This window comes from Lineus longissimus, chromosome 2 (assembly GCF_910592395.1).
Source record: "Lineus longissimus chromosome 2, tnLinLong1.2, whole genome shotgun sequence".
NCBI classification, from domain to species: domain Eukaryota; kingdom Metazoa; phylum Nemertea; class Pilidiophora; order Heteronemertea; family Lineidae; genus Lineus; species Lineus longissimus.
In genome coordinates this window covers 15,961,079-15,973,455 of record NC_088309.1, presented here as the reverse complement: position 1 = coordinate 15,973,455, position 12,377 = coordinate 15,961,079, and positions in this window count along the sequence as shown.

Genomic DNA, 12,377 nt, shown 5'->3' with positions numbered 1-12,377 from the left:
CTTCTGATCGAGCTATGCTCTCAGGACTGTGTCCGATCATCAGGACTGTGTCCGATCAGTTGTCTTAGTCTTTCTAACCCTAGTAAAATAATAAATTATTAACCCTAAACCACTAAGTCCTAGGATAATCCATAGGTACTCGTATTTCTTCATTTCATCACTAGGTTGGTAGTAATCACTTAATTGTGGTCGCTGAGGTAGTACAATAGTTCTTTCTGGATGTAAATGATTGTAAACAGTAAGTGCTGAATCAGTATTGTTAAAATCAATAGAAGCGTCTCTTTCTCTCTTTAATTCAAGATTAACGAAGTCAATGGTACTTTTCCTATGCTCATCCCATTCTGTGGAGGCCTTCTGTAATTGCTCCTGAGCCAAATCATGTCTTTTCACTTCATATTCATAGCCATTCTTGTCTAGTTTTTTAAAAAGGTAACCGGATCCAGTGAATGCTAATCCATTGATTATTGCAGATCCAAATAACATGCCAATGCCAGCCATTTAATTTCAACGAATTTTAATTTCAATGATGTGTCCCTGAGAGCATAGCTCGAGTTAATACCAATTGGTACTGTACATTATGACCATTAAGATCGATGATTTCACCTTTTTCATCAGTTAAGCGAATATTCAGCTTATTGAATCTTGGTTCACAGGGAATTGCTATTGGTTTCTCAAATGTGTATGCTATTAAATCCCCAAAATTAGCTTCCTTTATTGGTCTTGTGGTTAGCACATCAGATGCTTCACCATTACTTAATACACTATTAGATTCGATTATGTCACAGTGAAAAACAAAATGGTTAATTGGTCTAAAATTGATGGGTTTCTCGCTTACAACATCATCCTTACTTTTATTGTCTAAAGGGTAAGGCCATTGTGATTTCATGCCAAATAATTCATTACTTTTACCAAGAAAATAGATCTGATAATGCGCCTCATTTTTTCTCTTTAGGAAGTGTAAGATGGCCTTACCTGTTGGTTCTTCAAGGTCAAATCTGACAGCACCTCTACTCATACTATTTTCTTTCAACTTATCCGCAAATACTTTTGAAAAGCTCTGTAGGTCATAGAGACCATCTGGTAGCGTAATCTCTGCCACATCAAACCCCTTAACTTTGATTCGGTTATTCTCCCTGGCTGCACTTATGTTGTAGAATGTACAAGGTATTACTGCAAAAGTTAAAGTGATGTTACATGCATCCTGAATTTCAGTCTTGAGATTGACTGTTAAATCACTTGAACTCTGATCTGGATAGTCACTTGAATCTATGTTCATTACAGTAACCATTTACTTAAGCAAATTTTCGTTTTCAAATTTAGCTTTTATCAAATAAGTAAATTATTCTTACTTCATAATATTTTTGGGTAGGATTCCTTGATCGTAAAGGTACTCTAATGTTCCATTACTAATAGCTACAGTTCCTCCCAGTTTAAGAATTTCCTCTAGGTTGGCCTGACTTGGGGGACCAATATTGATTCTCAAGAACCTTTTCAGTAACATAGAGTAACCAATTGTTGTTGATGCCAACAGTACACTTTGATACAGTGTATTTATGATATCTTTCTTTCCTGGTGTATCCATTTAATTACTTAGAAAATCACTAGTAAAACTCATTTATCTAGTATTCAGTGTTGGAGCGAACTTTTGTTCTTGCAGCACCTCAGTGCTGGAGTGAAGCAATCTGAGAATTCTGGATGTTTACCTGGGCGTCAGAAACCACGAATATGTGCATTTTGTATGGTCCCTTTCCAGATTTCTTTGTAATAGATAATTGAATACCATCTTTTGTGTTCTGGAGCTTCTTTCCTGATCCGTGAAGGCGATTATCCTCAGAAGTTCTCAGGTCCAACCATAAACCATAGTGATTAGAATCACCATAGTATTTTTCCATGGTCATGTTACAGTCATGAGTTTTCTTCAAATCTTCAGACATAAAATGTTTCTTGATCTCCTCCCATTGATCCATCATTCTCATTCCTTCTGGGAACACCTGATTGGCAACACCCTCTATTGTGATCTGCACTTTACTTATGTTAGGGTTTTCAAACTTCTCTGAATCTCTAGCTCCATCTACATAGTCAGACACAAATAGTAATAATAATCCTTTAATAGACATTCTTGGAAAGTTGATGTTCTCATTAATTAGTGTTTCATTAGCAGTAACATTGACTGTCTTAAAATGGTCTACCCAATCATAAAATATTGAGAATCCAGAATTGTACTTGTTACTCAATTGACTAGCAATCATTTTGTTGGCTACGGTATCATATTCAAAACAAATATTCTCTAGTTTGTAGCCCATGCTAGCTGTGGTTGTGGTGTCTATGATTTTCTCCTTTGGTGCTAAAGTTATTTCAATGATAACATCTTCTTGAATTGGAAACTTGTAAAATGGAGCATGATGATGGAATAGTTCAAAATCTAATGGTATTTTGTACTTCTTGTCAAACACTTTCTTTAAAGTCTTTTCATTAGCTGTTTCTCCAGTGACATCAGCTTCAGCGACTCCTGATCTTAATTCTCTAAGATTTTTTGACTGAATACCCTGAAAAACTCTATCATTTCTTTCTTCTTCTGTAAACCACAGATCTTTAAATGTAGAATAATGACTGTATTCGTCAAGGTCAAATATCTGCTCTGTTCCCCACTTAACCACCATCTTTGAAATCAGGTTTCTACCAAGATTATTTACAACACTATTTTTAGAATCACCAGAAATGGTTACATCAGCAGACAGATAAAGAGATTTAGGTACAAAGAATGTATTCTCTCGCAATGCCGGTATTCTAACATACAGTGTTTCTTTGGGGTTAGCAGATGATGGGTTATGAGTAATGATATGATGCTGCCTCTCAGCTTTCAAACCAAGTGGAATCTTATGTGCCCTTTCGGTATTTAATAAATATCCTGTTGCCATTTTCTATTTATTTACTAGTAAAATTATGTTACATTTTCCAGGCAAAATTAAGACCTCTAAAAACAACTTGGTTCCACAGTAAATAGAAATACTACAGGTGGCGCCACATGGTGTCAAACTGGTACATCATTCCCCTTACTACACAGATAAACCACCGCATCTAATCCCTTTAAGCAGAATTACATATATCTTTGACTACCGGTAGTTCAAAAATTCCCGCCCATGACGTCATCACCTAGCTCATGAAGAACTGAACAACACACAACACACTTCTTTACTAGAGGACTGTTTTATTCTAGACTAAAAGATTTTGAAAGATATCCTCATGTCATCCTATCAATTTACATGAAATCTATTTTCAAATGTTGGTTTAAAGAGAGTTATCCGCAAAGATAATCAGTAGGGTCCACTCCTGAATGTAATTGGCATTCCCATCACGGCTGTGGTCTGTCAAAATCAGTGTCACCAGGGCACACCAGGGTACATGTGAATGGACACAGTCGTCGTCAACTGGGGCCTACCAGTGGTTGTCTGCAAGATGAATGAAGATTTCAGTTACACACAATCTCACCAGATGGAGGAAGTGTGACGTTAACATCATGTCTCCATGGAATCAATAACAGCATTGTGCAAGAATAATACCAGGAGGCTTACATCTGTGGTTACGGTTGTACAATTGCGGAGCATACATGAATCTACAAATAAAAGATTGGAAAAAGCACTAACCTGTGTTAAAAGTCTTCCTTCATGATTTCTGATTTCCTCAAATCGATCTCTTTCTCAATCGATTGAAGTTCCTGATGGTCTTTGAGAATTTCAAAGGAGAGTTTTTCCATACGTTCTTTTTTCTTTTTAATCTTGTCTAGCAATCGATTTCTGTCCTTCCTGAGATCCCTCAAAATGTCGTTTGAGTTGCCTGGAAGCTTTCGAATCGAAAGTAAACTTTCATAAAAGTGTGCCAATGTTTGTGATCTATCGGTCACGGGCAGAACTTGCGAATTGGACGTTTCCATTGGTGATTGTTGCTGCATTTGCGGCTGAACATGTTGTTGAAACTGTTGTTGCTGCATTTGCGGCTGAACATGTTGTTGAAACTGTTGTTGCTGCATTTGCGGCTGAAACTGTTGTTGCTGGGATGTGCCAGGATTTGAAAAATTGGATCCTTCCATTATTAGAGACTTATGATGTGTCACACAGCGCTTAAATCTGGTGAGAGATATTTCATCAGAATAACATTTGCCTTTAAACCATAGTGATATTCAGTTGTACAATGGCCATATCAGATGTTGCAATCATTAATTATTTTTGCTTGTCAAAGACATGAAAAGGCCTATTGTGTCTTAATGCGTTTATCCGACAGAATTTTCGAAAAATATTTTCAGCGCTGAAAATTATTTTTGCGTCGTTAAAATAATGTCTCGAAATTCTGTCGGATAAACGCATTAACGAACAATAGACCATTGTAATACTTTGGGACGTGAGTATTGTTTGGTAACATATGTTACCATGTACATGCAGACACTGTCAACATTATTTTCAATAGATTCAAGCAACAATGATTAATCACTGTAACAGCTGTCTTGTAGGCCTACAGCATTTATTGGAATACGCTGGGACTGTCAAGATGTGCGAACTTCAAGGGTTCATTTCTCTGCCATTTCTCAATGGATATTTGCAATGATGTATCCTTGGAAAGCTATTGACGTGTACTTTCTGTTGGAATACAGTAAGTCATGATTACATTAACCCATTGAACTCTAGTATTCCCTTACCATTTCACTGCAACGCTTCACTGACCATTTCATGAATGATAGAATATATGTATTGTGGTGTCTGGTTCTTAGGTATTTTGAAGCTAATTTGAGACAAAAAGGCCTGTAAGGGCTTTTGTTAAAATAGCTTCAAAATACCTAGATTCCTACCACCACAATACATATATTCTTAGATGAACTAAATGACAAATTGCATGAGGAACAGTCAAAGGTATGGAGGTTAGACAATGACAGGGAGTCACAAACTAGAAGAATTAAACGTTTAATTGTTGATGTTCTAAAGAAACCAGATTCAACTATTCCTCTAAAGGACAGAATAAAGTTACTTTTTAAGACGTATGGTGTAACTATTAGCGCCATAATAACAGCTGTTGTAATGACATTTACAACTCTAGGTCTCAGTATCAGTAGTGCTTTAAGTGGTGCCACTAAATCTGTAAAACCAACTCCAGGACCAGGACCATCTCCAGGACCAGACCCAACTCCAGGACCTACACCAGAACCTGGACCAAAACCATCAATACCAGATAAAGTAAAAGAAGGTCTCAAGAAGTTTGCTGAATGGCTAAAAGAACTAGCCAAGAAATCAGCTGCGGCTTTACCGGGAATCATCGGTTCTATCGTATCATTTCTCCTGAAAACAATTGGTGCAGTTGTTGGCTTTCTAGCTGAACATCTGATCATAGCAGTTATTGCTATTGTGAGCTCCATAATCTATGGTTTAATAAGGGGTGTTAAAGCCTTAAAATCACGTAAAACAGTAAAAAAAACATAAAAGGTCTTAGGTGACCTTCTATCAAAACAATGTTTAAAAAATAATTATTATGTAAATATGAATAAATACATCTCATTAAAAGACTATTTTAGTAAATGTAGCAATGAAAATCTTACTGGATTCCTTTGTCCTAGGGTTATGGATAGAGCTTTGCTCTCAAGACGAAGTCTGACTCGAGCAGAGCTCTCAGGACGAAGTCCGACTAGGACAAAGTCCCGAGAGCAAAGCTCGACTGAGACACACAAAGTAGTCCTGCCAAGAATGAAAGAATATGACGTCAGTACCAACACTAATGCCCAATTCTGCCGTAATTGTAAAAGGTGGACCCTTTTTGAGTATCAAAAAAACTTGAATTCAGCAAGGCATGACCGCCAGACCCCGTTAGCGAAAGATGAGCAAAATAGGTGGAATGCCTCTCAGCTGGATGTTTATAATAGGTCAGATAAGCTGATTGATTGCACTCCAAGGCCTTCCTCCTAGACATCTGCTATTGGGTAGTTGTAAAACAAGAAACACAGAAACGAAACAGAAACACAGAAACGCAGAAACGAAACGCAGAAACGAAAATCAAACGGGTTTTCATAAAAGTTGGAATCAAGCGGCACGCCGATACTTTCCTTGCCCAATCCGTTGTTATTGTCGTTTAAAAGTAAAATCTGAGGTTGGTGGGTTGCGGCCAGCCGGAATGCAATAGAGTTGTTGAGGGGATACATGGAGCAACTTGGGGGGGGGGGGGGGGGGGGGCGGCACGATATGGGTGAAGTCTTTTGAGGTGGTGGTGTAGTACTTTGGTAGGTTCGATTCGATTCCTACAGCATGTTATTTTAAATGAAGGTGCAGTGCAACATCTTGCCTTGTAGTGTTCAATTTACATGAAGTACCAGGATCATCCTACAAATCCCGTCTGATGCAGCACTAAATGCAAGGTACGGTACCAGTACATGGGTGAATCATTTCGACGTTATGTGAGACGTGAGACACCAATTTTGGCGACCAGAATAGAGTAAAGTGGGGGGGGGGGGGGGGGGGGGGCACTAGACTTGGACTTGGAGTAACTCAATCTTGCCTGCCCAGCTGCTGCCTTTAAATAGTCCCTTTAAATATATGTTTATGTTAATGAGGTTGCAGTAGGGAAGTTCAGCCTAGTGTCGTGCACAAACCATGGAATGTACAAAAGAACAGGACTCGCTATTCGAAGGACTATTTTCTATTTACGCCGTGTAGTACATACATGTAGTGTATTGGGGAGGTCAGTGTAAATAGAAAATAGTCCTTCGAATAGAGAGTCATGTTCTATTGTACATTCCTAGCAGGCCTATGGTCGTGTTCTGGTCATTGGTCATGCCGACTTACTGGCGGCTCATATCGATCATAAAGTCCTCATGCCCTACAGATGGTGGATCGGCATGGTCATGGGTTAGATTCCTGTCCTCGAGATTGAGTGGTGCTTTGGTCATCACTCATTGGTAGACCCATCTGCAGTGCGTCAGTGATCGGGAAGGAGGACCATTTTGTCTTGGAGGCAGAGCCTTTTTAATTGAGATGAAGATGACAACTGATGGAAATTAACATCATTCAGATATGGATGACTCATGGCCCAAGACTGACAGGATGACATCTTTGAGTCCAGCTAAAGCATAACCAGTAACAATGATTTTCAATGGATCACTTTCTTCTTTAATATGAAAATACATGTCAAAAACTACCAGTAAACAACATAGAATTTCTAATTTCAAAGTAGATCAACACAAAACTGGCCCATTAGGGGCACTTTAAAACTATGGAGTGTCCCAGAAATTATGCTTGGTGAAGAAGTAAATGTTACAACATCAGTTACATGACTAATATCAGCCTATGAGCACATGCTTCAATATGTCCCTGAGTAAAGCAGTTTATTGCTTCCTGTGCCTAGTCAGCATCAAGGCCTATTGCAGAATTGTAGCGGGAAACTTTCTGGGACACTGTAGCACTACATGATAAGAGACCATACAAATAAAATTTTCTACCTACATAAATCAACATCAATAACATGACCATTTGCAAAGATTAAGTCAAATGGCCAGGGGCAAATGAGAACACCTGCAGGTACATGTACACCGACCGAGGACGTGAAGTAGGCCTACTTGTCATGCTGCCCTGGTGGCCACATTTGGAATTCGATTTTGCCAAAATGCTGCCCGAGGTGTAATCACACTAAGTTTTAGTGTTACGATACATGACGGTGAAAATACACCACATGTAGTATGAATCAAGCAATGTGATAAATGATTTGAATTAAAATTTACAAAAACAACAAAAATGAGAATTGAAAATATGAATAGTATCCCGAAAAATTACCATGTATGACTACCAGTTAAAACCAGGGATATGGTCCAGTAAATAAATCAATTAAGTGCTCCATTAGATTTGCACACGTTGATGAGGCTAAAAGGGGTATTGGGAAATGAGCATTCCTCCTTCCATTCCGACTGAATACCAGTTTTAGTTACACCCGCGTTCGCGGCCACAACCATGGCAACAAGATGGAGTCTGCAGACCAGAATTCGCCACAAGACTGGTTTCTGCGTTTCGTTTCTGTGTTTCTGTGTTTCTGTTTCGTTTCTGTGTTTCTTGATTTACAACTACCCTCTGCTATTGCACTACAGACATCACCTGCTGTGTTAGGTTTACCTGTCTTACTGGGTTCATTACACTTGGTGCAATATGGGTATGTGGATTAGTGGATTAGATCAATGCACTCAATGTGTTGCTGAATTCGTGCCATGAATTGTTATATAATGTTATATAATGATGAGTCATGGATTGGTCAAGGAACAGTTGCTTCAATGATTGTGATGCAGAGAAGCAGTGTATGCTTCTGCATTGGTTTCTATCTGATGTCCATGAAATTTCGTTCAAAGTCACTCTACAAACCCTTGGCAGATTTGAAGCAATATTCCTGTTTGTCACTGTTACAATACACCTTGGGATTTCACCCCAGACTGACCATAAAATTCCTAGGCCAAGGTCTGCATGGTCTGTGTGTTAACAGAACAGGTAAAGATGAAACAGCATGCTTCATGCTAAACTGGACATTGCATGATAGGCAGTATATCCACACCTGATGCATTGCAATTTTTTTTAGCTTAAGTTGAAATTGGATGGATAGTTCTGACCTGGCTACAGGGAGTCTGTGTCAGTAAGTAGGCCACGCAATAGCATACATTATATAGGCCGCAGGGATGTGTACTATTTTCAAGTTAGGTCGAGATAGAGGCAAGGCTCCTCTCCTGAGAGTAAGAGTGGGGGTGGTCAAATTCGGATGGATGACAGTGAGCCCAGGGTAATCTAGTTGTACCCCATTCTGTCCCACTGCTTTGCACACGATCGCTCTTCGCAGGGCGGAACAATATTGTTTAAAGCCTTCAAGGCCCCTATGTCATTATTGTTTACAGGCCTAACTTGAAAAGCAAGGTACATGGTTTAACCAGTCTGATTAAAAACTATGAAAAAAAAGAAATGTTTTTTCCACATAGGCCTACTATAAACAAACAGTCCGAAAAAGCAGTTACATCCTGCACCATGATCAACTACAATATTGCAATATAGAAACAAGCATCAGACAGGACCAATCAGGTCTTCATCTGAAGCATTGCCATTAGGCCTACATTGAATACACTCTGATTTTGTCAGATGATGTGCCACTTACAGGCAGTAACGATAACAAATTCCGTAACACCTGCTGTGGTAGGTCAGCCAGACATGCCATAGGCTAGATTGCGCTAATCTCTGATCACGCCTGATTACCCTAATAACAACATCATCGGGCAATTCAAAGAGAAACTCCAACCTCACGGCCTCAATGCATTTGCCTTTGCAACCTCAGGTTCGCTTTTTGACCTTCGCTAACGGGATCTGGCTGTAATGGTACGCAGCTAAAACTGTGAAGTATTATTTCTGCACCAATTGCAATTCGACTACTTACGATGATGATTTTAAAACTCTTGAGATCAATATTGACAACAAGACACGTTACTTTGACAGTATTCTAAGGAAACTTGGATGGAGTCGGCTGTCCGAATCGGCAGTTAAGTATTTAAAGGACTTTGTGGAAGGGTAGTTACAGTGCTACTTTTCAAGTCACAGAAAATGTCTTAGTAAGCAGAGATATGAAAGTACTCTTCAGTCAGCCCTAAAAATGGGTATTAACACTCTCCCCTCTAAGTTATGTAACCAAGGGTTACATGGTGAAGCCATGCTTTTTAAATTTCACTGTGGGGAATATGATTGGTTTCTTGCCATTGAATTTATTAACAGGGCAATTGGTAAACCGCAATTAACCGATGAGAATATCACAGACCTTAGACTAGTGTACTATGCTTTCCTTAGATTTCTGCATTACTGTGGTGTCAAGGTCACCATTAACTACAAGGTATTTTTACACCAAGCCTTGAAAAAGCTGAAAATTGATTATGTAATATTTACACCTTTTTTAACCAACAAGGAGCGAGTAAATGATTTGGAGAGATTATGGTATGATTTCACTCAAAGTATTTTCTTCCAGAATTACAAGGTTGAGAAGGAATATGACCAGGATATTGACAAGCAGTTTGACGTTTTATTGGGTGCTAGTGCAGGTCGAGACATTAACTGCATCAGTAGTATTAAGTTTACACCAGCCGGACTTCGTCCTGAGAGCATAGCTCGAGCTAGTGTTAAGATGCAATAAAGTTGTGAAAACAGCATTTTGCACTTAACAGTCATTTTTCCATAATTTTAAATGAATAATCAGCAAATGAATAGTCAGACATCTGCAGTGATTAAACAACAGATGAAACAGATTGGTGTTATGAGTCCTGAGAGCTTAGCTCGAGTTGGGGCTTCTAACCAACAGAACACTGGTAGTTACCAACAAAACAGAACTAACTTTCAACAGAACTGCTCTACAAATCAACAAGTTTCAAACAAGCAGTTGAATAGTTCAAATTTAGTTAATCCTAGTCAAGGAATAGTTAATCCCAGTCAAGGAATAGTCAATTCTAGTTGCCAACTAGGATCAACCAGCAATCAACAAAATTTAAACTATTTGACTGATAGTGGCCTTAAAGCCAAACACGACTTAGAGATTCTAGTTGCAACTGGTAAAAGCAAGGATTTCCTTAATAAACAAATAACTTTTAATGACTTAGATAATATGACTGAAAAAGAAATCTTAAAACATCATAGAATGTATGAAACAAAGATGGCTGCCAGACTTAATGATTCTTTGGGTAAGACAGTAATTAAAGCTTACACTAAATTATCAAGGTGGTTATTACCAATAGATGATGAGGATGATCTTTACCATGATCTTAGAAATGATTATTTGATAACTAACGAGTTGGATAAATGGCTTGGATGGTTGAGTTTGAGAATGGGTCCATTAACTGCACTTGCTTCAACAACACTTATTACTTTAGGTCATTGTCATGAGGAATCATCTATGAATACATCGAGTATGACTGCATCAAATATGAATACACCAAATATGACTGTCTCTGAATGTGACAAACCAATAGATGAAAGTCTAGATATCACAGGTAGTGATGATAAAGAAGACTAAATTAACCTGGTTATGAGAACATAGTTCGAATTAATTTGAGCAAGATAAATGGAACTTGAAACTGTAACTGATGCTACTCGAGATATGCTCTCAGGACAAAGTCCGACTAGGACTACATCCAGCGAACAAAGTTCGACTAAAGTTTCAGTGTCTAAGAAACCTCAATCAGAGAAACAATTAGCATGGTCTAGAGAACTGGGTAGAAGATCTAAGGAATTTAAGAGGATAAAAAAGGATAAGACGACATTTAAAGTACAGGACTCTGTCCCAAAAAACAGAGTTATGGAAAAGGAGGAAGAAGAAGTAGAGGAAGAAGAACCACAATCTCAAAATACTGATGTATCACTGCGTGAATCTAGTAGTAATACCTATGTCTATGTACTAGGTTTAGGTGCCGTTATTTTAGCAGCATTCATTATGTTTAAGAAACTTCCTAAAAAAGTAAGTAAAGAGCAGCGATCAGGCTTGAATCGAACTTTGTTCTCTGGACGTAGTCCTAATCGAGCTATGCTCTCAGGACAAAGTCCGAATGAAGCAGTCATGAATGGATCAATTAACCCTCTTGTTAAACCTGTAGTTAAAGAGAAGAAATGTACTATTCCTTTAATGGAATGATCTCATCAGGTGGTCGAGCTTTGCTCTCTGGACTTTGTCTCAGTCAGAATTCGTCCTGAGAGTTTAACTCTATTCAGACTTCGTCCTGAGAGCATAGCTCGATTCTTAACTCTAAAGAAACCTCTGTTCCTCTGAAATTAACTAGCTTACCATTCTCATCAGTGATTTCGAATTTTATGTGATTAGTACACTTATTTATCGTTTTCTTACAATTCGGTTCGTATCGCTGCATTTTTATTTGGTCACCATCTTCTACAGGTATGATGCAGAAAATGTCAGATGGTTTATTGTTGTAGAGGGTCTTAGCTTTGTCAACCAAATTAGCTTGCAGGAATAGATATTTCCTGTAAAAGTTGAGTGGTCTTGTGGAGTAGTATTTTCCTTTCTTGGTGAATTTAGTTTGCTTAAAGCCAAACCATTCATTCACCACTGTGAGCTGTTTTTCTATCACCTCTCTTATGGTTTTGCTTATTTGAAAACCTTCTGTGTTTCTCTCAAACTCGGTGTGTTCATTTTTATCTAACTTGTCTACTTTCAGAGGGTACTCTTTATCCTTTGTAAGTTCAAGGGTTATGTAATTATTGTTATCACATTTGACCTTAACGTGGTTAATTCCAATTTCTTTTATGTATTTTTGCCATACCTTACAAAACTCACTTAAACTAAAATGTCGAGAGTATGGAAATGTGTATTTAGTAATGGTGTCTTTAGTTGTG